General features: G+C 33.9%; 1 pseudogene across 1 annotated transcript in view; it reads right to left on the bottom strand.

The window, feature by feature from the left end:
- Positions 1–27592, bottom strand: part of LOC308263461 (induced myeloid leukemia cell differentiation protein Mcl-1 homolog) — an 85037-nt pseudogene that overhangs the window by 46379 nt on the left and 11066 nt on the right. Inside the window, exons 3-4 of the transcript in view lie at positions 25048–25269; positions 23195–23422 (exon numbers count right to left, since the gene is read on the bottom strand). The product of the transcript in view is annotated as an induced myeloid leukemia cell differentiation protein Mcl-1 homolog (transcript). The remainder of the gene's footprint in view (positions 1–23194; positions 23423–25047; positions 25270–27592) is intronic.

Consider the following 27592-nt stretch of genomic DNA (forward strand, 5'->3'; position numbering starts at 1 on the left):
TGAAAAATAGACCTACATATTCTTATACTATATGAACTAATGCAGAAAAATTAAGAATTAAAATATATAGATGAGTAAAATTAAAGGGAATAATTACCTGAGAAAAACATTGAGATAATTTTCATTACTGCTTCAGTTCTTTTTTCTTTTTCCATAACTATTGTTGTACGTATATTATGAATCCGTAGCAAAAATAGTTGACATTTTATTTATACTAATACATGTTTTCTGAATATTGATTTATTGATAAATCACTTTAATAGCTGAATAGTTTTCCTTGATATGGATATAGGAAAGTTATTTTCCCAATCTCCTAAATACATAGATGTTTTTAATTTATGAGTTTGCTTTATCAATATATCTACATTTTATATATTTCCATATATATTAATATAGATGTAGATTGATTGAAGATAACGGTAGCAGTCTTTTTGATTCCCAAGAATACTTAAATTCTCCAAGAAGCACTTCTAAAGCGCCACTGGTTTCCCTGAAGTGATAGAAGAATAATTGTCATCTTTGTTTAGGTTCCAAATTCTTCAACTTATTTAACCTGAAGGTGGACACTGGATAACAAAGACAGAGTAGGACACTGGCTTCATGGCTGATTTAGCATCCGTTCCAATGATGTGTAGTTCTATTACTATATTTTTAAATAATTGGCAATTACGACATTTTAAAAGCAGATTTAAGCCTCTGCTGAAACCTTTGCATATGTCAGAAAAACACTACAATTTTGCCAGGTGGTTTAGACATGTTGCAATTTAATCATGTTCTTTTTCACTGAACTACAGTAAAAAATGTGAGAGATAATATTTATAGTCCAAATGCTTTTATTCTTTCCTTCTATGTAAGGCAATGTTCTTTAATGTCAAAAAAGGATGACTCAGTTAACTAATAAATGTAGAATTATTTGGAAGAATACAATTATTCACAGTCCATACAATGACATAAATAAATAAATAAATAAATAATCTTGTAACAATCAATAAAATATATATAATCAATCTTGTAAGGAATGAAGGTGATGAAAGAAAGTTATTTACTGAAAAGCCAGCTCTTGAATGCTTAAATCTAAACTGGAGATTGATTTTAGGAGAAAAAAAATGATCAAAGGAGTTTCCAGGTATTTCTTTAACATCTATGTTGAGAAGGAGTAGCACTCTACTTTATCTTACTTCTATCTGCAGGGTACAAAGTTTAGAAAGGACAGAGTCCCAGAAGGAAATCAAATGTTATAAATGTTATAGGAGCCAAGAGACTGAAAACAATAAAAGTTGGTTACACATGCAGAAACATTCAGCTACCGCTCGATTGGAAACTCTTATATTGAAACCTCCAAGGAAATCAACACTAGCAAAACTATTAGGTGTTAGGATTTCTGAGATTTTATTTAGCTTTCCTAGTCAATTTATAGCAATTTTGCTCACATGTAATATGAATAAACATTTTACTATGGAATGTGTTTACATCAAAATTAAATTTGAAAAGAAAATGTTAATGGAAAGCACATACTTTGATTCTGTGGTGATATGCACTTAGAGCTCAAAGACATTAATTTAATTTAAACTTAAATAGAAATGTTCACAATCCAAAATAAACAGCCTTAAATATAGAGTTTGTGGAGAATTCTGGTACGGACCTCTTGTGTTTAAATTTTGGTGGGTAGAGCAGTGGGAGAGGTATGTTGAAGATTATCCCAGTGCATTTTACTTGCAAGTCACACCCCCAGCCCTATATTTTATTCAGAAATAGGGTTTCATTAAGCTGCTGAGAACCTTGAAAAATTGCTGAGGTTAGCATTGAATTTGCAACCCTTCTGTCTCAGCCTCCCAATTACTTGAATTACAAGCCTGTGCCACCACTCCTGATTTACTGTTATTTTATATCACCCAGTGGAGTACCATTTTGTGAATCACAAGTTCATATTACAAATTTTATTTATTTATTTATTTATTTATTTATTTATTTATTTATTTATTTTTGGTGGTACTGGGGGTGGAATCCAGAGGCTTTCTACATCCGGGCTATACTCCCAGACCTTTTTTATATATTATTTGGAAACAGGGTCTCACTAAGTTACTGAGAACCTCACTAAGTAGCTGAGGCTGGCTTCAAACCCATGCAATCCTCCTGTCTCAGCCTCCCAAGCATGGGGATTACAAGCATGAGCCTCCACGCCTGGCCATATTACAAATTTTAAATGGGAAAAAATTGTTGCTTTTTTATATTATGTGTTACTCAGTAAGTACCTCATAGGATCATGGATTAACATTAATCAAGTTTGATGAGTAAATGATAAATAAAATATAATTTTAGGTAGGTTCCAATTATAATGAAGAAGAAATTGGGACGGATTATAGGCCATCACAAAATATTACTTTTGAAACTTTAAAGAGAAGAAGAACAAGTATTGAAACATCATCTTCTGAGATGTCAGATACTTGAGTAGTGTTATTCTTTTCATTACTTTTCTATAGTATCACCTTAGGACATTGATGGACTTGAAGGTAATATATAGAACCATTAAAGCCAAATTATTTTAGATGAAATACTCCAAATGGCTCTGTTTTGTTTAATTATAATCGAGCAAATGTTTTCTCAATGAATTAGTATGCTAATGCCATAGTCACCCATCTGGAGTCTCTGCTGAATTTGATTTCATTACTAGAATGGCATAATAGGACTAGACTTAAAACTTGTGGCAGGGTACTTGGGTTCCTCTGATAAAGTTTAATCTCCGAGCTCTTATCTTTATTGGCACCTTAATTTTTATCATTTTCTCAGCTGGCTGAGACTTAAGGACCAGATTTTTAGTCATTGTACAGGAAAATGTATTTATAGAAATATAAAATGCATGCAAGGAGTTACAATATGGACATAAATAGTAATCCTGAAGAAATTTCAATACAGAAAAAAACTCTGGGAAAATATGAATATTTTAAAAATTTGAATTTAGAAATAGAGTCTTATCTAAACAAATATTAACCAGCATAAATGTGATATTGCTGAGCCCTAGAGTGTACTATTGGGTGTGATTCTACTGTGTAAGTACTTAAAATCTGTAGACAACTTTCAAAGCTTTCTCTCTTTTTTAAATCTCCATTTATCTAAGTCTCCTGACTCTAAAATTCTATTTCTTAGAATTTTCTCATGTATTTATTTTTGTGGTACTGAGGATTGAACTGAAAGTAGAATTTAACCCATTCTACCTTAAAAATCCAACCCTAGCCCCTTTCAAATGTTGAAACAGGATATCACTAAATTGCTGAGGGTTTCTGTCAGTTGACAATTTGCTCAACATTCTCACTTCCATAATCCAAAACAACTGACCAAATATCGTAGAAGAAGGAAGGTTTATTACCTCATAGTTTTGGAGATTTAGACATCAGTCCAAGAAGATACCCGCAGGGACCACTTCTTATTAGCCAATCTGAGCTTTTAATATTGCTACCTTGTTTTTCTGAGGGCTAGGAAGACATTCTAAATCCAAGCCACGACACTCTGACCTCATAGCCACCTCACAATGAAAAATGCATTTCTTCCATTTCCAAGAATCCTGTAGTCTTAATAATTTCAGAATCACTCAAAAGTCAAAAGTGTTCTTGAAAAATCAAGGTAGATTCTTAACTGTGAGTCCCTGTTTAAAAAAATAATAATAATACCAAGTTGCATACATCCAGTATACAATGGGACAGAATAAAATTTGCATTTCTAAAAGGAAGAATAGGACATAGAAAGAATGAATGGATCAAAACAGTATTAAATTCCAGTAGATCAAGTATTTGATCCTGGAGCCTTATTTGCCACATTTTTTCTTGGATTTCCAGGCCTTCCTTTAAAATGTAAGGGAGGACTTTATGACCCCTATTTTTTTTTTTTAGCAAAGCCAGCATTATGTGCATGCTGAGATCCATCACAGCAGAAAAGGTAGTCAAGCCTTCACTGCCACTGGGACCTTTTAATCACAGTCTGTGGGCCCATCTCTATCTGGTCCACCCTAAGGCCTGCTTCTACCATGGCCATTGCTTGCTCTACCTTCATCATGGCCCTGCCAACTTCATCACTGGACCACTTTTGTAATAGCCACTGCTTCCTCCTTTCTTTCACCCATTTTACTTTCTTCTGCAACAACCTCTGTCCACAATTTTATTCTCACCTTTATGGCCAAACTGCAAATTGATTTAGTCTCTGCTTTTCTTTTTGCTTCTGAAATTTTGTGTGCAATTTGCTGAATGTGCAAATCAACATCCCTAATGTACTTTGCTCATTTGAGATTTCCTCTTCAGCTTAATTAGCTTATTATCTTTAAATTCAGCCTCATGTAATGTTTCAGGTCATGGGCAAAATGATATTAAGTTATTTTAAGAATAAACATATATGGCCTTTACTCCATTTCCCTGTGGAGTCTTTTTTGTTGATTGAAATCTCCTGATTACAGTATCTACCATTCACCTTTCTAACAACATTCTGGACCTTCCAACTTCCTTTGATAAACCAGTTCCAAAGATTTATAGAAAACATGGTCAAACATAGATGCAGTGACCCCATTCCTCATACCAGTTTCTGTGTGGGTCAACATTCTTACTGCTGTAAATCGAATATAATTGACCACACAACTTAGTGGAAGGAATATTTTATTTGTTCATAGTTTTTGAGGATTTAGATCTCAGTCCATGTTAGTCCAGGTCTACAGAACTCAGGGATAGATAGCAGGAAATGGAAAAAGAAAGCACACAAATCTCTACTCTCACATTGTGGAGGCCAGAAGCAAAAAGTGAGCAGAGGGAGGAGAGGATCTTATATATTTCTGAAGGCCACATACCCAGAGACTTTTCTTTAGCAACCAAACTCACTTCTAATATTGGTACCTTGTTTTTGTGTTGGCTATGAGGGCATTCTAAATCCAAATCATTATAGTTGCAAGGCTGGCTCAGGATCCTGAATGCTGGGATGCAGGAATGTTTCAATATATATCTCGATTCCCTGGTTTATATATGTTCACATATGACCAGGTATATCTCCTTTGTTTATCTTTTTAATTTGAAGAGCATCTTGGCTTTTCCAATGAGGACTTTTAATTGAAGGCCATATAAGCATTGTTTACATGACTGATTCACCCAATGGGGCAAATGATTGGGCTTGCCTAGTTAATAGGCCTATATGAGCAACCAATGAATGGTTTACTTATATTCAAGGAAGCAGATATGGTAAATGCAGAAAAGAGAGTACCAACAGCTTAAAGAAGTTTGTCCCCATAGAAGTTAAAAAAAAACTTAATTCACTATGGTAACCGTTCCCAAAGAGTGATCTGTATACCCTTGGGGAATCTTTTACGTGAGTTTCTGAGATAAAAACTGTTTAAGTAACAATTGCACGAGGCTTTTTGCCTTTTTTATATTTTATCTTCTCATGATTTTATAGCAAGGGGTTTTACAAAGGCTACATAATATATAATAGCTTCACAGATCAAATCCAGAAAGACAAAGATTGCTTTCTTCTATTAAGGCAGACATTATTTTATGTTTAAAAAATAATGCTGTAGCCAGGCATGGAGGCACATGCTGTCATCCCCATACTTGGGAGGCGAAGACAGGAGGATTGCTCAGGTTCAAAGCCAGCCACGCTGGCTTAAGAGACCAGGTCTGGGAGTGTAACCCAGAGATAGAAGGGTTTCCAGGAACCCCAGTACCACCAAATGATAATAATAATAATGATGTACTATTTAGCAATTAAGAAACAACTATTTATATAGATGATCATGTTTTATACATATGAACAAATAGAAATTTGCTATTATTTTATGAATTAGTAAAAAATTTTTCTTATTTTAAATTGCCATTTGTGAATATTGATGGATTTTATCCAAGTATACAATACCATTTTGAAGGTTTCAAAAATATTTAAAAGCCCAAAGGGATTACTGTAAGAAAAATTATTAGAAATGCTATTCTGTGGAGTTACAAATGCTTTGAAATATTCTGGCAGTCTCAAAAGCCTCTAGAGATATAGAAACTTCCTACAGGTCTGTTCAAAGAAATGTGCTAGGCATAGGCATTATTTATCACTGAAACATACAACTGAACTTTTTGCATTTAAGAAATTGCATATTCAGATTTAACACTGCATGCTGAAACCTAATAACATGTGCCTTTGGAAGACTGGTTGGAACTTTCTGTTAAAGCTTTAGCTTCTACCCTTGAGCAACTGGCTGCTATTGCTGTTGAGTTGAATACTTCACGCTCTCAGGGATAGATGACACTATGCAATAAAACATCCAATTAATTGCTCTTGCTTTATTCCCATGTTGACTGTGAAATAATATAATTATATTTTAACTTGCCTATAGGGAAAGTATTGCTGAACAGTAAATAGAAGTATTCAGTTCTCTAGATAGCTGTATGCTTTACTTAATAATAATTAGGTCTCCAATAAATTGGAGTCTTCTGAGTGTGGTTAGCTTGGCTTAATTCTCTGGTGACTGATTGATTTGGGTCTGTAAACATTCACATTTCTAAACGTATAGAGCAGAGTACCATATCCTAGAAATGAAATTCTAGACAAATGAGGACCTCTGTAGGGAAGCCACTCTTGCTTTTCCTCTTAATTATGTGCTTTTTAAAAAATATTTTTTCAATAATATCTTTCAGTTATGGTCCCTTCACTTGCCTTTAGACTTGTCAGAGACACCAAAGCCCCAACTTTCTGTATAACCACCTATATCAACCTGCAGCCATAGTGCATTTGACTGTATCAAGGGGTTTATTCTGCATGTAGATTTTCACCAAGAATTTTTATGTGCTTTGCATACTATGGGGAAACATACTTCATTCCACTTCATACAAAAGTAAAATACAACTGAGGAGTGAATTGCTCATTGATCTCCATAAAAACACTTTTAGGCTATTTGAACATTAAGTGCTCTTAGAAGCTTATTGAACTTTTAAGCTATAACTTGCACTTTCATACTAACTCTTTATAGCCATGATTTCAACCAGGGAGATGAATATTTCAAATTAGTAGTCCAAAAACAGTCATTAACCTTTTCAAGTATACTGTATGACTCCTTTCCGTGTTGTGAAATATATAAATGAAAAGAATGGTGTGGACACAGAATGTTACATTTGACTCATCATTGGAAAGTGGACACATACAGTTGTGTTTTCTGGAATGATGGATTTGTGCTGATGATACTGTACTCCTCTCAGAATTGCCCCTAGCACATATGTCTGTGGTTCAGTGCATTTCACTTAAAAGGCTGTGGCTCCTGTCAGCCTATGTTAACAAAATAAAAAACAAACCCTCTGAGGTTCATGGCTCATCTAATCACCCATTCCTCCATGGGATCACAGGTTCATGAAGTTTACATACCTGCCTGACAGTGGACATCATTTTATAATGACCTTTCCTCTCCAATACATTCATTTTGACCATATTGCACCTGAATACCTGGTGGACTAGACACCTGGGTGCTAAGCCAAAATTATTACAGTTCCTAAAGAAAGCTCCATTTACTCCCACTCAGTCTCATGGAAGCAATAAAGTGCACAAATAAAACAATTAGCAGAAGTCCCATATATATTCTGTAGCTATGGGAACAAAATAGTTTAAGTAGAAGAATAACAACCAGGACACAAATATGCTTTAAATTAATTTTTGCAAAAATATAATAAAATAGTTGAAACACGGATTTATCTATTATTCAGAAGTATTAATTAATCCATACGTATGTGGTAGGCAATAAGCTCTATGAAAAGAATACAAAAGAAAAATAATATTAGTCTTCAAATCTTTTGGGGCCAATTACAATATAGAATAAACTATTAGAGGGAATAATTTCATTTCAGAACAATAACTTAAAGTCCCATAATGTGAGAAGTATTTACTGACAGAGTCTTAAAGTCATATACAAATATAAAATTAATCAAGAATAGCTAAAGGTTCCAGGTGTGGTGGTGCATACTTATAATTCCAGATTTTGGAAGGCTGAGACAGGGGGATCAGAGTTGGTGAAGAGCCAAGCTACTTAGTGAGGTCCTTTGCAACTCAGTAAGACTATTTTTCAAAGTGAAGAATAAAAATAGAGCTGGGGGTGTAGCTCAGAGGTAGAATGCTCCTGGGTTCTATCCCCAGTACTGCAAAAAAAATAGCCAAAGAAATTTTAAATGCCATCAATAATATTATAAGTGGCCTTTATCATAACTCAAATAATCACACACACACACGCGCACGCACACACACACACACCCCACACACAGATTCTGAGTTATTTTATGATCAATTTGTCAGTTCTTATATCAATATCATACTGTGTTAATTAATGAAATGTTATCATAGTTCTGTCTAATGAAATGTCATTTTCCTATGAATTGATTTTGCATTTACATATGACTTTTAGAATTTGTCAGTCAATGCTGCTCACTTACCCTCCTTAATAAAAGAAAATCAATGTTCTAGGATTGTTAGGTATTGTACTTAAATTAATTCATTATTACACCTGGTAGTAATATTGGAATTATTTTGTACTATAGCACTTATCTTGTTATTCAGGCTATGACATTTTAAAAAGATAAAAGCCATCTCCATTTAAAAATGCCTACTGTTCAGACTTAAGAATTCTTGGTTAAAAGGAAATCTGGAATAGCTACACAATAGACATTTGTGGCTGCTGCTCCTTCCACATCTAGGGCCAACTAAGAAAAGTAACAATTATGGAGAACTGCCTGAAGAATGCTGGATGAATAAAATTCATGTCTTGAGTCAATGGGTGGCATCTAGTCCTCGTCCTTCATCCCATGCCCAGTTCACTGGCAGTGGCTACCCGGGAACACAAATGAAACAATCAGCTAAAGATACTGTAATACATCAGTGAGGGAGACTGTATCGGTGAGAGATAGGGAGTGGAGGTATTTTCCTTTCCAAATTTGGGAACTATCATCTTTTTCCTTAGATCAAATTTTGGAGATTCTTGTTTAAAATTTTACTTCCTTTATACATGTTTTAATTTCAGAGTGATATAGGCCTACATTAATATAAGTGCCTCTACCAATTATTGTTGTGCATAGTATTTTTCTCATTTGAACTATCTTGTTGAAGAAATTAATGGCATTTTAGTGTTATTTAAAAGAAGATAACAAGAGGTAAGGTTGTGAACAGTCTTTTTTTTTATCTTACAGAGATCATGAATCAGACAATGAATTATATGCTTCACTTGGATTTGTTGTTAAAATGCTAGAAACTGATTTACAGATTATGTTATATGGACATATTTTTTTCAGAATGAATTTATGTTTTTTATTTTTGTGTTTTTCTTGTTTTTTTCTTCACTTTCATCTTCTATTTTTCTATCCACTTATTTCTTCACATACCACTTTATTTTTTTTTGTACTGATATTTGGTGTATAGTCATATTTTAAAAGTATTTTTGGGTGGTTGGGAAGCAAGTATGGATGAAGGACCACCCAAGACAGTGAATAGAAAATAGGCAGAGAGATTTACAAGAAAAAGCAATGGATTTAAGAGATTTGTAGATCAATATATTACATACCATTTGACCACAGAGTTAGCAGAGTTGTGGACTGAAAATTATATGAAGATTAGAGCATTAACAGGAGAAACATTACAGTGGGAAAGTCATGTTAAAGGATGTGACTTTTTGAGTGATGCTCATGGACAAGCAGCCCAATGCAAACTATAATTCACAGGCATCTAGTTGGATAATGAGTTTTATAGACAAGGAAAGAAATGAGCATTGTCTATTTGTGGCTATTTATAAGCTAGATTTTTAAGCATATACTGGAAACATAAAGTTTTAATTTCAGCCTGAATCCTAAGATAATGGGTTTGCAGAAAATCAAAGTACTTGTGCATCAGCCATGAATGAGAAGTTGGCGAGCTGAGCAGTACCACATGCTGCCCATGCTGGTGCTGCAAATGCAGGAAACACAAAGTACTGATGAACGTGAAGATAGTATTAATAGTCATAAAATTCTCAACCAAACCCTGCTGTAAATTAAATGAGGAACTGGGTAATTTCTTTTGGAATTCAAGAAACACACACATACACGCACAAACACAAATAAAAATGAGAATGATTCTGGAAAGCTGCTGAAAGAAGACTCTTTCCTCATATTTTAGGATACAGAATAATGATGTTGGGTCTGCTCTGCAAGTCAGGGAATGTGGAATAAGGGATGTTCTGGAACTGAAGGACTCCTCTGAGGTGTGCTTGAAGCCACTAGTCAACTACTGAGAATGCTGGTTTTTAGAATTAAAATTCTCAAATGATTGTGGAGTACAGTCTTGTCTAATAGACAAATTATTACTTATCATTGAATAATCACATATTTATTTTCTATTCTAAGTAAGCCAGTGCAATTTTGCTGAAATGTTTCTATAGAAATATAGAAAGCTTAAAATTACTTGTATATATAAAATTTCTGATTTATATAACTACCCAATATATAAATGTCTTAAACAATTGAGAAACTTTAAGAGCACACATTATTAATATTAAAAGTAATGGTGACTTATTTCAGTTAGTTACATTCAGAAAATTACCATAAGTTTATTTTTTACCTTATCATTTAAATTCTCTGAGAACTGTTTTATGTTAGTAAAATAAGAGTGTTATTCTCATGTTATCTTACAGACAACCACAGTACCATACATGCTAGACACTTAAAATGCTTAATGCATGAGTTGATTTTGGATTACATTGCTTAAATTAAAGCAAAAATGTAGTAGTATTGTGTCTCAATTTCTGTGTCTCTCAATTTCTTTCGATGTTATTTTTATATCTTTTTTAAGAATCTTAATTCATATAGCCTTGTTTCTTACCAGTTTACAAAGCAAAAAAAGACCCTGCGAAATAGCCCTACAAATTAATAACAAAAATATAAACATAGAAAATGTCTGTTCAAGGAAATTTGTGTAAGAGTAGATAAAATAAGAGTTTATAAAATTTGTCTAAAAGTATGCAAAAATAAGTACTTGAAAAGGTGGACAGCTGGGTGTGGTGGTGCACACTTGTAATCCCAGCAGTTGGGAGGCTGATACAGGAGGATTGAGCAGGTTCGAAGCCAGCCTCAGTTACTACTAAGTGAGGCCCTTTGCAACTCAGATCCTGTTTCAAAATAAAGAATCAAAAATAGGACTGGGGGTGTAGCTCGGAGGTAGAATGGCCCTGGGTTCTATCACTAGTATCGCAAAAAAAAAAAAAAAAAGAAAAGAAAAGAAAAGAAAAGAAAAGAAAAGAAAAGGTGGTCGACATCATTATTAATCAGAGAAGTACATATTCAATCTAAAATGTTATTTATTTATTTATTTATTTATTTATTTATTTATTTATTTATTTATTTATTGTGGGTCTGGGGATGGAACTGAGGGGCATTCGACCTCCGAGCTACACTCCCTGCCTATTTTTGATTCTTTATTTTGAAACCGGGTCTCACTGAGTTGCAGAGGGCCTCACTAAGTAGCTGAGGCTGTCTGCAAACCGTGATACTTTGGTCTCAGCCTCCAGAATGCTGGGATTACAAGTGTGAGCCACCACGCCTGGCTAAAATGTTATTATTTTTAAAAGACTATTTTTTAAATTAAAAATGAAATAATGATAGTCACAAGCATTGGTGAAGAGATAGAGCCATTAACATATCCACAATGTTGGTGGAAGTGGTAATTGACACTTATACTCAGGATAATTTCTAGCAGGTCTACTAAAGATCCTGGGGACTAATATGTATACGAAAGATATGTGGGCATCTTTGTTTAATAAAAAGGTACATGAGAGCATATCAGCTCTTGGCACAGTAGTTAAAATTTTCAAGCAGCTAAATTGTCCAAAAAAGATGAATATATAAATAGAAGCACAGTCACAAACCAGATTATTATATGGCATTAAAATAATTATGCTGTAGAAAACAGCATTTATTAAGTTGAAATATACTATCAATTAAAATACAAAATTATAAACTAAAACTGAATAAAATAATCTAAGATGCTAGAAAACAAAGTTGTTGGCTCCTGGGGCACAGGAGGTAATCTGAGATTTTTCTGATAAACCCTTAGGGTATGCAATTTTTAGTAGATTGAATTTTAAGTAACAGTTAATAATAAAAAAAATTAGAATCTCAAATCTAAAATTTGATATTCTTAATTATGTTCTTATTATTGGTACACAAAAAGGACTTATATAGTTAATATAACTATATAATCCCTTTAATGTATACATTATATATATTCCCTGGTTTTAACAGCCTCCCAGTCAATATAACTTGTTCTAAAGCTTGGCAATTCTTTAACACTCAAGTGAACAATTTGACTCACAAGCCTTTGAGATTTCCATTGTCCTGCTATATTCTTGATCTTAATTGTTTTCTTCCCCTGACAAATCTTTATGGTTTAAGTGTCCATGGTAGCAATGGTTTGAATCAATAGAAATCAATTTTCTATACTAGATTGTAAAATACGTCATAGAAAATCATAATCTTATACACTGGTAATATGTAACTAGGTGGATTATTAAATTAGTTAGTGTTCTATTTATGGATTCCAATTCATTTTTAAACTATAGTCTATCAAAGTTTCAATGTTAATACCTGGAAAAATGTTATTGGAATAATTTATTTAAACTAAAACTGATAACAATAAAAATAATTAAACGTATAAATTTAATTTCTCAATAAATTAATTCAGATATCTTATTTTCACCTTTTGCTACTTAAACACATTCTTAAATTCAGTCTTTGTTGTTGGTATATTTTTTTTATAAAGACAAAAGAAGAGAAGGTAAAATATATATAAAGTCTATATCTCTCATGGTATAAAACAGAGATATTTTCATTTTTTTAGTAATTTGTCATGCTACTCATCTCAAGTAAATCCTCATACTCTGATGTGTGCTTTGAATCCCATGTTATTTTAGTAAAGCACCTTTTCCATAGCAATGTGATGGCACATCTAAATTCTAGGAGATTTTATACCTCAGTAAACATCAATACAATGCAAATGATGATTTACTGGTTTTCTTTTATCTATGATCTTTTATTCATTGCCTCATGTAGAGCAAATGTGAAATGTATTCTTTGTTCCTCAAATACAGAAAGGAGGGACAGAATTCTTGTGTCAGCTGCTATTTATTAAAAACAACAACAAGGCAAACATTCAACATTTTTACACTTATATGGTAAATCCTGTAGTAGCTTTTAACGTTCTAATAGAAATAATTCATCCTTATTTAAATGGATTTGAATTAATTTTAAATATTATATTTAAAAATTTTCTTACTAAAAAGAGATTTTGATTAAATAAAAAGTAATGTAATTTTATTATATTTAAATATGCCGTGTTGACACCCATAAATCTACTTTATATTATCTTCATCTGAGCTGTGATAATATGGTAAATATTAAAGAAGCAATGTATAAATACTAGAAAACAAGCATTAATGGGAATTGGCAGAGATTATTGCTCTTGAAGACTAGCAGTTCTCAATAATTAATTTTAATATTTAATTTCCAAATATGATAAGTTACATGTCTCAAATAATATCATAAAAGTTGAAAGGCATTTTAAATTATTATTCAAACTAAGGATTGTCTAATGAAACCATCTCTTTTATAAAATATAAGCAGTATCTAACATTTCTACCTGTCTTTGGCAAGAAGAGGACCATTTAGTTGTTGGAATGTCAGTATGTTGTTCTTTTGCTTTTTAGATAGTTATTTCTTTTGTTTCCATATGAGTCCCTTTTCTGAGGATACTGCTAAAAATATATGCTCATGTGATAGCAGAGACTGCACACAGATGTTCTGAACTTTCAGTCTGCTCCCCAGGCTAATCAGAGTGGAGCCCAGGCCTTCTAGCTTTTCTTCGCCCTCTCATTTAACCCTTTCTCCCTCTTCCTTTCCTTTTATTCTCCTTCTCCCTTCTCCTTTTCAGTATCTTTCTGGATCCACCAAATGCCAAGCACTGTTGCTGCCATTAGAATTATAAAAATATATTTAAACACTATTTTCAAAGATCTTCCATAAACTGTCTAGGGTGACCAAAGCAAATGATTACAAATCTATAAAACTACTGCTATCGCAATGAACCAGTAAGAGTATAAACATAAAATAAACACATAGATTATTAATGTATGTATCCTGACACTAATACTTCACCAGGAGGGGAAATAAGGTGTTTATTTTTCTATTCATCAATGTAACACGAACATTAGAGAAAAATGTAATTCAAGTATTGTAACATTTACTGTTACTATAGGTAATGGTGTGTGTGTTGGGGGGGGGACTGGGGTTCCTGGAAACCCTTCTATGTCCGGGCTACACTCTCAGACCTATTTTTATATTTTTTTTTATTTGAAAACAGGGTCTCTTAAGCCAGCGGCTGGCTTTGAACCTGTCTCCGCCTCCCAAGCGTGGGGATTACAAGCGTGTGCCACCATGATCATCATAATGTTTATTATGCGTTTATTTTGTGTTATAAAATTTGCTAAGTGCTTTGCATTTATTATCTAAGTTAAAATTTTAAAAAATCTGATGTATGCCTTATATTATTGTAATTTTCAAGTGTAAAAGTGAAGAATAAGGGCATTAAATGATTTGCTCATGTCTACTTAGTCATTTCGAGATTGGTGGTTTTATTCCCTAGCATGTACTTCTGTAATGTTCTAAGTGACATAAATATCACTCAAGTCGCACTGGTGAATACGTACCATTTTTGATCTCTCATATATATATATATATATATATATGAGAGATCAAATATATATATATATATATTTGTCCTTCGACCACAACTCTCTTGTTTGTCATTCAGATATTCATCTCAAGCTGGGGAGCTTGCTCCATTAATTATAGTTTTGTGAGCCTTAAATAAGTCGCCAATAGATTCCCATGGACATACAAATGTTTTTTAAAGAACAAAGGCACCAGATCCAGCTAAAGAGCTATTGAGTGAGAGTTTATGAGTATGGAGAATTTCTCATTTGGCTGCTGCAAAACGCACATTAACAAAAATTGTCATGAATATAAGCAAAAAAAAAAAAAAAAGTTCCTTCACAGCTATCAAATGTCATCCTAGAATATAGAAAGAATCTAGTACATGTATTTTTAGGCCAAAACATAGGCAGAATTTGGTCAATCTTGGTACCAGATCAATTTTTGTTTGAACTATCCTGAAACATATTTCAGAAATGTTCTCATCTTAATCCATCCTGATTGGGTTGAGTTTCTGTTACTTGTAAGTAAACTGATTTAGTCAGGTGCGGTGGTTCATGTCTGTAATCCCAGTACTTGGGAGGCTGAGATAGGAGGATCACAGGTTCAAAGCCAGCCTCAGTAACTTAGCAGGATCCTCAGCAACTTTGTGAAACCTATATTCAAATAAAAAAATAAAGTAGGGCTGGGGGTGTTGCTCAGAGGTAGAATGTTCCTATGTATAATACCCAACACCAAAAAAGTAAGCTATTTTAACTTGATAAATTTTCATAAAAAGGAAATTGTATTCTTCGTTATCCTGAGGTAAGTCCAACATTGTACTTCCTAGTGTTCTCTCCAAATCTCCTCCAGGAAGTTTTGCTCATTCTGTTGTCCTTGACATAGAATGCTACTATTTCCTCTCCAAATTTCACATGCATATTTAAGTTTAAGTGTTATAAAAAATAAAATGACAAAAAGATTATTACTCAAGACAAACACATTTTGAGGTATTCATATTGAATGGTAAGTATCTTGGCTTTGATAATTTGCTATAAATAATCTGCTCTGGGAGTTAAAATTTGAACACATTACAAATGTCTGGATTCATAAATTTTCCAACAAACATATACATAGTCCTTAAGGATACTAACTGTAGATAACAGTGATCAAGTAATTTGGAAATTTGTAGGCAATAAATGCATAATCATGTCACTTAGTTTTTCTGATAATTGAGTCTTTGTAGTTTATATAAAATGAGAAGTGAACACAGTGTTCACATGCTTAACAAATGACCTACTACATAGACACGACATGATCGATAATTAGAAAAATGTCATCATAGTTCTACGTTGTTCTGATAGGAACCTTTGCTACGTGAAAGACATGACAACATTTCACTGTTTTGATATGATTAAGTGTCAAGGGAGTGACATTTCTGAAGTAGTGCAAGGTTGCCTTACACTGACTTAAAATGTAGCTGCTTATTACCAGGATATTTCTTTTTTTGTTCTACTTGGTTTTAGGTATATTTCAGGATAAAATGTGCAAAATAATTTTTATCTTACTTTGCTTTATTTTAGCGGAAAAGTAATTTATATGCTTTGTCCTAGAAAACTTGATTTATAATAAATGCCTCTTCCCCATCTTATTCATAATGTTAAACATTACTGTATTACTGAAAACATATAAACTCAAAAATTTACAGAAGAATTTATCTAAATTTTATTAGCTTTTGTTTATAAAAGGGGAATCTTTTGTCATTTGTCCAGAGAAATATTGTGAAGTTATTTATTTAGTCAAAATTCAGTTAAAATTGTCATTAATTGGGCTAATAACAGCATAATTTTTATTTTTAAAATAAGGCTTATTTACATAATGTTATATATGTGAGCATACAAATGCCAGTCTTAATATCATATATGGGGAAGAGAGGAGAGGGGAGGGAGCAGGGAGGAGAAACTCACCAACTGCTCTGTGAATGTATGTTCCTATCAGTATGTGCACAATATAATGTGATACTCAAAGACTATAAATTTAGACGCAACTTCAAATTATTGAGAATACCAATATAGAATATTGTTAGACTAGAAATAAATTAAAGGGAGATCTGAAATAAAGCTAACAAGATCACAACAGAATACAGAAGATGATGACAATGACTAAAAAAGTCATTTATCTTCACTAATTCATTTGTCCAGCAAATATTTATTGTGTACCCACTATGTGCTAGGCAGTAACAGACAAGAAGCGAATAGAAAACAATAGGTTACTAACCTAACAAAACAGGGCAACAGATGCAGATTATAAATATATAAGGTCAATAATAAATATGTAGATATTTAAGAGTAGGAAGATGTAAATGCTATATATGTAGGGCTAAAGAGTGAAAAGGCTGCCATTTCAGATATGATAATATAGTAGTCACAGAGACCTGAAAAAACTGAGGCAAGCATTAAGAAAAATATCACAAAAAAATCAAAAGGAGATGCATTTCCAATATAGAAGAAGAAAAGAAAAAAGGAAGAAAGAAAATGCAAAAGAGAGAAAGAAAATAAGATCATTGCAAACATCTTGAGACAGAAGGGATTAGAGCACTGATGATCTGTATCACTGGCAGCTGTAGGAGTTGGTGAGTTGAAGGGGTGTGGAGGAGAAGGAGAAGGTACAAAAACAAAACAAGAATGGATTCTGGGGATGCATGTTATATTGGGACTATAATAAAGAGTTTGGAATTTATTTAGAAAGGAATAGTGAAATTGTTTAAATTGAGCATATTCCTTAATTTGTATCATAGAATAATTTATAAAGAAAATTAAATACTGTGGAGTTGATTAAAAGGTCCTGATTTTTATTACTAATGAAGAAATTAAAGAAGCAAGGAATAAATAACAGTTCATATTTTCACCATTTCATGTACTTAGATCTTTGCATGTAGTGAGTGAGGCCATCTTTATTTTTTTCTACCTAAAAACCTCTCCACAAAAATCCTGTTTAACTTCTCTTCATGGAACTTACCATTAACACAAACAATACAGACTTATTTCTTTTTGGTTATGTCTGTTTTACACTTATAAATGCGTGAGAGAAGCAACATTATAATTTTAGAATTGTATTCTAAATAGTAAGACCAGTGCTCATTAAATGCTGAGTGACAGAATTAAAGAATAGCAGCTTGCTTTGGTCTACCTTTTGCTACTCTAACAAAATACCACAGACTAAGTAATTTTCAAAAAGAATAAATTTATTTTTCATATTCTTGGAAGGTACAAGATGAAACAGCCACATCTGATGAGATTCTTCTTGTTGTGGCATGACATGACAGAGATCAAGCGATCAGATGACGGGGCAGAATTTATATGATATGTTTGGATATAGAATGTTCTCCTATAGTTTTATGTTGAAAATATGGGTCCCAATACTGCAAGGCAAGTATGGAGCTTAATAATGGCAGATTATTTCATTTCATAGAACAATCCATTAATAGTTAAACGAACTACTGGGAAGTGGGTTCTAGTTGGAATAAGCTGCCTCTCTTTCTTTCTCTCTCTTTTTCTCTCTCCCTCTCTTTCACTCCTTACTTCCTGACTGCCACTAGCTGAGCAGCTTTCCTTTGCTTTGCCCCTTGGCAAGAAATATGTGGAAGTATAGACACTGAAAAATGTTTTGAATGTAAGAAATCAAAATCAACAAGAGAATGGAATAGAAAATTCAATACAATTTTGTAGAAGAAAACTGTACTTTATTTGGTATTAAAGTTAATATCAATAGTAAATAAAGCTGAATATGACCCCAGTAAGTACTTATCTTTTTAAGAGAATACTGATAAAGATTTTATTTTTATAATACTATTTACTTATTATTATACATTTCCCAATTACTGGTATTTTTAACTTTTTGCATATTTAATACATATATTATTTGTCATACAAATGGCTGAGGTATTTATATAAACATAAAATAACATTGACAAAGCCGGGCGTGGTGGCGCATGCTTGTAATTCCCGCGCTTGGAAGGTGAGACAGGAGGATCACACGGGTTCAAAGCCAGCCTCAGCTACTTAGTGAGGCTCTCAGCAACCTAGTGAGACCCTGTTTCCAAATAAAATATAAAGAAAGGTCTGGGAGTATAGCCCAGAGGTAGAAAGCCTCTGGGTTCCATCCCCAGTACCACCAAAAAAAAAAAAAAAAAATTGACGAATAAAATAGCCATCATCTGTGAGTTTCTCATTTATTTCACAAAGTTTATGGAATATTTGGCCTTTGAGATCTCTGTTTTGACAAGAATTTCTCTACAGTAGAGGTTGACAGCTATAAGGTAATTAATATATTTTCTCCTTTCATTTTTTTGTGGTACTCAGGGTTGAACCTAGGGGCATTCTACCTCTGGGCTATACCCCCAGCCCTATTTTTACTATTTATTTTGAAACAGGCTCTTACTGAGTTGCAAATGGCCTCACTAAGTAGCTGAGGCTGTCTTCAAACCTTGATTCTCCTGTCTCAGAATTCCAAGTACTGGAATTACACGTGTGTGCCAACATGCCTGGCTTTTATTTATCATTTTGAAACAAAGCTTTTCTAAGTTACTGAGTTCTGGCAAGGAACATGGGATCCTCCTGTCTCAGCCTCCCCCAAGTACCCCAAGTACTGATATTACAATTATGTGCTATTGTGCTTAGTTACTACTAAGTCTTATGTTAGTATTGAAAAATTACTATTAGTACACTATATATGTATCATGCATTTTATGCCCTACTATATTAATAATGTACTAGTACAATGAATAATTATTTTACATAGCACATTCATGTTTAATCCTCAAAGCACATAAAAATAAATTTACTCAATATTAAATGTTGTTCCACAAAATATTGTACAGTATATATATAAAAATTTATCTTACATAAGACATAGTAATAATGATCATACGTAGTACCTCAAGTAATAAATCTTTCTCATGAAAGTGCTAATCACCTCCTTTTTTGGGGATCAAAACCAGGACCTTTTATATGGTAGTCAAGCCTGCAACCATCAAACTACATTACCATCCTCTGAGAGTTATTCCCTTGAGATTTGTTCTTTTCTTCTTCTTGAGACTATGGTTCCTCCATTTGGTATAGTTCTTGCTGGGTTTCTTTTTATCTCTTTACATTGAGGTATTCATCTAAAAAATAAATCAAAATAACACTGATTAATAAAATAGTTAACATCTGCAAGTTTTATTGTTGTTGTTGCTTTGCAGAATCACTAATATTTTGAAATTTTGCCCTGAGAACAGTTTTTCTAGAGCAGATGATAAATTCTTGGAATGTATCTTGTGGGTCCAATCATAAATGATACAAGTAAAGCATTTGTCCAAAAGCTGATCTCTAAGTGTTAAATGCTTGGAAGTGAGTAGGAAATTATGCCTTCCTAGTAGTTTTGTACTACTTAGAGTTGTAATATGAATTTTATTTTCCAAAGGAAGGAACAGTATCTTTTTAGTTGAAAATTTATAATTTGTGGCCTTGAGGCTTCTGTGTGGCAAGCCAGCATTGTTTACTGACTGAGGTCTCAATATTTACTACGGTTTTGTCTAGCATTTGCATTCCACACATTTATGCCTTCAGGCCACTCAGAAACTCCGTGAAAGAAAGGACATTATGATTATGCATTATAGAAAATAAAGCTATACATAGACCACAATTTAAAGGAACATAAAATGTCTTTAAGATATTAGCTAGCAAATTTAAGCCATATTCCAGTATTAGTCATGGTAAATAATTAACCTGCAATTAACACATTATTACCATTTCTAAATTAATGTTTCTTTAATTGTCGTTGTTATTTAAGAAAAGGAGTCTTTAGCTGGGCATGGTGTCGCACCCTTGTAATCCCTGCACTTGGGAGGTGGAGACAGGAGGATCGCGCAGGTTCGAAGCCAGCCTCACTGGCTTAAGAGACCTGTTTCCAAACAAAATATAAAATAGGTCTGGGAATGCAGCCCTGAGGTAGAAGGGTTCCATCCCCAGTACCACCCCCCAAAAATAAAATAAAATACAAAGGAGTCTTCATGTTTCAGATGTAAAAAATGCAGTACATCGACTAAGATTGAGAAGAAACAAGATATTTTTGAATCAATCTTATTTGCTATGTCTGGGAATTTATGAATGACTTATTGCAATTGTCTTAGTAGTTACTTTAATAGCTATGAAATTAACAATAACACTAATGCTTATGCTAAAGAGGAAAAGCTGAAAAAAATTATTGTGGCTTAATATATATGTAGATATATATTAAGGTTTAAACCTTTCTAAAAGAAGAATAGTGAAGGCATTGTATTTAACATGTACAAACTATAACCACAAATCTAAGCCAACAGCTTTTCCTAATTAGATGTCAGCAAAGTAACAAACAGAACTTTTTCTTTAGTGAAAAATATATCCTGATTTCTTTAAAAATAAACAGTTGTTCTAGGCTCATAAAATAATATTTGGAAAACAAAATACTATTTCTTCACACCATTATCACGATAATATCATAAGCAACACCTTCCAAATCATGATCCTGGTTTTATTTACAGCTTTGTTGCACATGTGCTTTAGTACGTCTTCCTGCAACACGTGCTTTGCTCTGGGCTGTGGCATTTACTCACATGCCCCCTCTGCTTCATCTACTGCTCTCAGTCCTTTTGCTATTTCTGGGCCTCCATTATTCCCAATCAAAAAGATTATTATAGCATTGCTTCTTCAATTTCCAGCCTCTGAGTTTCCTGCCACTACTATTTTTTTTCTTTCTAAGCAGAAACCAAAGTGGAAAGCAAAAAAAGTCCTCGAGATAGATTTACACCCTATGAGAATCATTTCATCTTATCAAAAACATTCTCCTTTTCCAATCTTTGCCTCTCTCTGAGAATCTCTATTCTACTGATGGATAGCCACCGGGGTGGATTACGGGCAGCCAGCTATTTAAATGCAATAGCTTTTCTCCAATTTCTTCAGACTCCTAAGGCAACCTGCAATTTATCTCAAGCCTAGATTTCTTTTTTTAAAGTTAACTCTCTGCATGGTGTTTTGCTAGTTATATAGTTCTTTGTCAGCTCCCTCAAGGGGCTAACAGTCTAGGAAAAGCAGAATATGAGCTTTATAAAGAAAAATTCAAATATTACTTAATAAGAATAGAAATATAAAAATACATGAAGAACAGAATAAATAACACAAAAAGTTAACATAGTTAATTTAAAAATTTATACCTATATGCTAAAGAATTTTCTTCATTTCTAAAATTAGTAATGACGTTTTTCATTAGTATTTTTTTTTTTGCAAAATGTTGCTGTGATTAAAGTGCTCCTTAATCAGAGCTGATGTCTCTTGTCATATAAAGAAAAGCAATAACAATGCAATCTAGTATTGGAATAGAGAAGCCTCTGTATGCTGCCCTTGCTCAGACCTTAATTTTGGGTTTAACTAAGATATTCATTACTAACAGTCAATGAAAAGTTTGATTCTTTTACAGACTTGTTTAGTTTTATAAGTAAGATAGGGCAAAGAAAAATTAAAATAGAAAAACAGTTAATTATTTCCCATGGATGCTAAAGTAGAGAAATTTTGTCTTTAAAAAGCAAATTCTTCAGGATGCAAATATAAAATTATACTGAAATGGATAATCAGTTATTTTTATCTATATTATTTTAATGTTAATAACCAGAATTTTGCCTTAAAATATCTTCTTTATGAGACTGAATTTTAGGTAAACAATTCTTTGATTCACTTATTTTTTTGGTTCTTTCATTGTATCAACTATACGTATTTGGATCCTTGCTTCAACTAGGTTTCAACAGAGAAACTCACATACATGTATGTTAAAACAAAGAGTATAGGGCTTAACTGTTACTGCCAACTAAATTAATGCTGGCTGTACAGCACACTACTAACTTATCAAAATTAACATTTAGAAATTCTCATAAACACATTAGGTAAAGCAAGTGAGAATAGAATTGTTTTTATTAAAGTTTAGGTGAAAGTCTAGAATCCTCTGTCCCTCTGTGTTTCCTTTAAATTTCTGCCACAAAGCCTTGGACAGTTTTAGTAGTTTTTTTTAAACAACTATTTACAAAAGAATAGGCACTGTATACGGTATATGAAAAGAGAAAAATCAATTTTTATGGAACTGCTCCACCTTGGGAAAGAATTGGTCACGGGAGGAAGCAGTTATGGTAACTCTCCCTTACCTGTGGTTTCATTTTCAGTTTTACTTACCAAAAGTCAGTCATGTTTCAAACATGGTAAATGGAACATTCCAGAAATAAACAATTTGTCAGTTTTAAATTGTGCCCAACTGAATAGCCTGATAAAATCTCACTCCCTCCTTCCCCACATGTGAATCATCCTCTCATCCAGAATAACAACTCTGTAGTCACTTAGTAGGCCTCTTGGTTATTAGAGGGGCTGAGGTAGTGTTTCAGCTAAACTAGATGATGTTAGGATGCTCCACTGCCTTTATGATAGTAGTTTTGCCTAGAGGGAAGGCGCTGTACCTAAACAAAAGCAAGGCCTTCACAGCCATGTCTATCCTGGTGAGGATATGGCAGGCCAGTTTCACCTGGCCAAAACTGCCCTTGTCAAAGTCCCTCAGTACCATATAATTGTCCATGAAAATATCCTCAGAGGGAGAACTGGCCATGAGACCCAACCAGGCCACTCTCCTCTCTTTCCTAGCACTATCTATCAAAGCCTCAATATCAACTAGAGATGTATCAGAAAAACACAAAATATAGCAAAATAGCAAACCCAAACAAACCCATATACAAAACGACAAAACCAAAAGCTCCAACCAACAAATCAAATCCAAGCCACCAAATTACTATTTTGGAGTTTAACAGGTCACCAACAAAAGCTTCCTGTATTAATGGACAAAAATATAGCAGCAGCAAGGACCTTAGATAGCCCATCCTGGAGACACCTTCACAATGGCTCCTTGGGAGGTCACATGGCAGGTCACAGTTGGATATGTCCCACTGTGGCTGTCTCACCTGTGAGTCCCCCAAAATTTTCAACTTTAATAAGAATAAGAAGGATTTGAGAAGAGTATTTTCTTTGGTGAGTTTTAAATAATAGAAAAGAAACCCCAGTGAAGCACGGAAGTTGTCATGGGGGTGATTAATGGAGGAAACAAGTCCATTGATAGTGTATATATATATGGGGAAATGCCAATGCAAATGTCAATATTGTGTATGGGAGGAGGGGAAGTAGGGAGAGAGTGGGGGTACAGTTCAACCAGTGCTGTGTGCATGGATGTCACCATCACTATGAGCTACATTATGATGTGAGACTATAAGGCACCAATAAAAATATTAAAAATAAAATTTGCAAAAAATAGTGATGGCATAAAAGAGTGCAAGCAGTTACATAGCTAAAATATATGAGAAAATTAGAAACCTAATCTTCATTTTTTCAGAATTAAATTGTATATCTAATAAGCTGGGAAGAAGTGCTATGTTCTACATAAGCATTATTCATTCATTCCTTCTCTGTTTCTGCTTCTTGCTCTCAACCTTTTTACTCCTACTTTATCCCTTGCCAGAGAGAGAGAGGGAAGTAAGATAGGTCAGGTTGGTCAGAGTAATTTTCCCAGGTGTCCTTTATGCTGGTGCACTTTGGGTGCTGTGAGGCTCCACCAAAGCTTTATTCATGTCTGTGCATATCTGAGGTCCAATCTAGTGTGGTGACTCTGCCTTATCCACAAAGAATACATTCCAAGATCTCCAGTAGATTCCTAAAACTGCAGATAGTACTGAACTCTGCCTATACCATGCTTTCCCACATACATACATACATACATACATACACACAATAAAATCTAATTTATATATTAAGAACAATAAAATATTAATGACAATTACTAGTAATGATGTGGGATAATTATAATACACTGAAATAAAAGCTATGTGAATATGATCTTTCTCAGAACATGTTATTATGTTTTTTACTTTTTCACTTATTATAACTTTATTTTTTGGCATAACCAAACTATCAACATCACTACTCTTGCACTTTCGGGGCATTGTTAAGGAAAATGAAGTTTAGCTGGAAGCCAACACTGAGACACTGCTTTAGCCCATCTGATAACCAAGAGGCCTACTAAGTGACTAACTGTCCAGTGGGTAGGTAGTACACAGTCTGGATATACTGGACAAAGGGATGATTCACATGTGGGGAAGAAGGGGGGGGTAGACTTTATCAGGCTACTCAGTTGGACAAAACTTAAAACTTGCAAATTGTTTATTTCTGGAATGGTCCTCCAGGATCCTGGATGACAGGAAGGGCTGGAGGTAGGTCACAAGGAGGACTGCTACCCCCATCATCCGCACCTGAGACTTCTGTGTGCTGCCTCCCAGAGCCAACAAAGTCACCCCAGGGAGCGGGACCAAGGTGTCCCCGACTATTCAATGACAGAATAGCTTCAGAGAGACCAGGTGATGAAAGCAACTCCATTTTTCCTGACTTCAGCAGGAGTGGACTCAGCTGCAGGACAATGTGTTCCAACAGCCAACTGCCATGGGCTTCACATATTCTAGCTGAGAGGCCCCCACCTGGGAAAAACCAGGTATTTTTTTCCAGGAAATTCTTTTCCCTGAGATGATACCTAAGAAATTGTTTCTTATGAATTTTATAATAAAATGTAAGATACTTCTTAAAAAAATAAGAAATCGGATGCTCTCTCTAATATGTGGAATCTAGGAAGAAAGTGGGTCATAGGAGGAACTCTAGACGAAGAAGGGGATACCATAGATGAGCAAATAAGGCGAATTAACTAAGGGGAATGGAAGGCGAGAAGAGGAAAATTCCCTAATGTACGTGATGTTCATCACAAACACATCAAAGTCAATCACTAAGGAAAACATGAGAAAAAGGGAGGGGGATAAAATGGGATGGGAACTGGGTAAGGACTAATTAGATGATGTGTGCATGTATGCCCCTACCATCTTGTACTCCATTAACATGTATGACTACAAGGCACCAATAAAAAACTTTAAAAGATTAAAAAATTAAGTCCCTCTTGTAACCAGATTACTCCCTAGCTTCTGCTTATGAAAGAAAAACTGCCTTTACTTTTCTTCGTGTGCATAAAACCTTTTTTTTTTTTTTTGGTCTGAATTTTTCTGCCTTCTTTAAGATTAGAAAGAGCTGCAGCTGTAATTTTTATCTTCAGGAGTTTGAAGATCTCAGTAAACACTAAATCTAGTGATGACTCCGGAAAGGGAATGGTGAGAGTCTGGTTGTTGGGGAGAGAAGCTGGGCTTCACATCTTGCAAATGTTCAGGGCTCCCTTTCATAAAGAATTTTCTGGGTACTTTGTTCTTTCTCTGCCTTGCATCTTCTCTCTATCCTCCTACTGACCACACACACACACACACACACACACACACACACACACACACACACTCAAATAGTTGCATTTATCCTTCCTTTCCCCTCTCTTCTTGGTTCCTGAGAATCAGGCACTCCCTGCAGAGACTGTGAAGGACCCACAGTTTCTCCTGGCTGCTGGAGCCCAAAGAACCCCTTTGAGTTGCTAACCTGGTGTGCTGCCCTAGCTGCTCTGGGGTTTCCTTTTGTTAGGGTTACTGTCCCACACTTTAGTTTTTACTTTCTGCTTCTTTATTTTAACATTGTTTAAGATACTTATTTTCATGCCAGAGTTATCTTTTTAGTGTGAAAATCTGTCATAGCTCTGCTTAAAAAAGCCTCAAAAAATTTCAAGCACCCTGAATTTTCTTCATCTATTTACTTGTCAGCTTTCCTCAAAATTTCTGTCTTTTTATATACTACACTTAGCATAATGGCAGGTCCTAATTACACACTTGACAGGATAATAAATGAATTATTTTAAAAATCTGAGCCTTAAGTATTTTCATTCTATAAATACATACTCTAGTGTAGCTCAGTTATGCTACGCCTTTGTAGATGAACAATGTGGAATAAAACACTAATGGACAATGGTGTAAAAGAGTCATGGAATCATAGGTCATGCAACTTATGTGATTTACTATCTTAGTTATGCGGCTGAAAGGTGGGACAGTGATTTTATATAAGAATTTATGATGAATCTCTGAAATCATTTTTTAGCTTCTTAATAGAGCTGCTCAACATACAATATGTTGCATTTCAAAGCATAATTTTGAACAAAATGATTTTTGAGGTTATGCTAAAAGATAAAAACTTAATTTTGGATATGACTCATGACCCCACCACTCCAGGACTACCTAGATAAAGATTTAGCCTCAAGTCTATTGGGTCAGCAGGGTTTATACCATGCAGTATATACTGAAGGACACCATAGAAAACAGATTGTGGGTCCCAAGGTTTAGATGATACATGCATGTTTGAAGATGTCTTAGAACAATGTTAACTTTTTATACTATTAATGCAGACACCACACACACACACACACACACACACACACACACACACACGCAAACACACACATTCGTTCTCAGTAAAGAAAAATAAATTTCAAAGAACACATAATTTAAATAGATTTATTTTGAAAACAACCTTCTATCATTCATGTTTCTTCATGATATAAATTATCATCAATATTATATAAGAACATATACTGCCATGCATCCACATGTATATACTTAAATTATTTATACTTAACGATGACTATAAATTTACTGTGTTTTCATACAACAATGGAACAGCTTAAAGATTCAGAAAATGTCGTTATACAATCATGGTTTTCAGTAAATACATGTTCTATGCTGCTGCTTTGATTATCTGTCTATGATTCACCTCCAAATATAAGATTACCAATATTCATAACTTGAGCCGGTATAATACTAGCTATTCCAGACATTCACTACCATAGCACTCAGTTTTATTTCTCTTCTAACACCATATGGCACTATT

This window comes from Muscardinus avellanarius, assembly GCF_963383645.1.
Source record: "Muscardinus avellanarius genome assembly, chromosome: 5".
In the NCBI taxonomy this organism is placed as follows: domain Eukaryota; kingdom Metazoa; phylum Chordata; class Mammalia; order Rodentia; family Gliridae; genus Muscardinus; species Muscardinus avellanarius.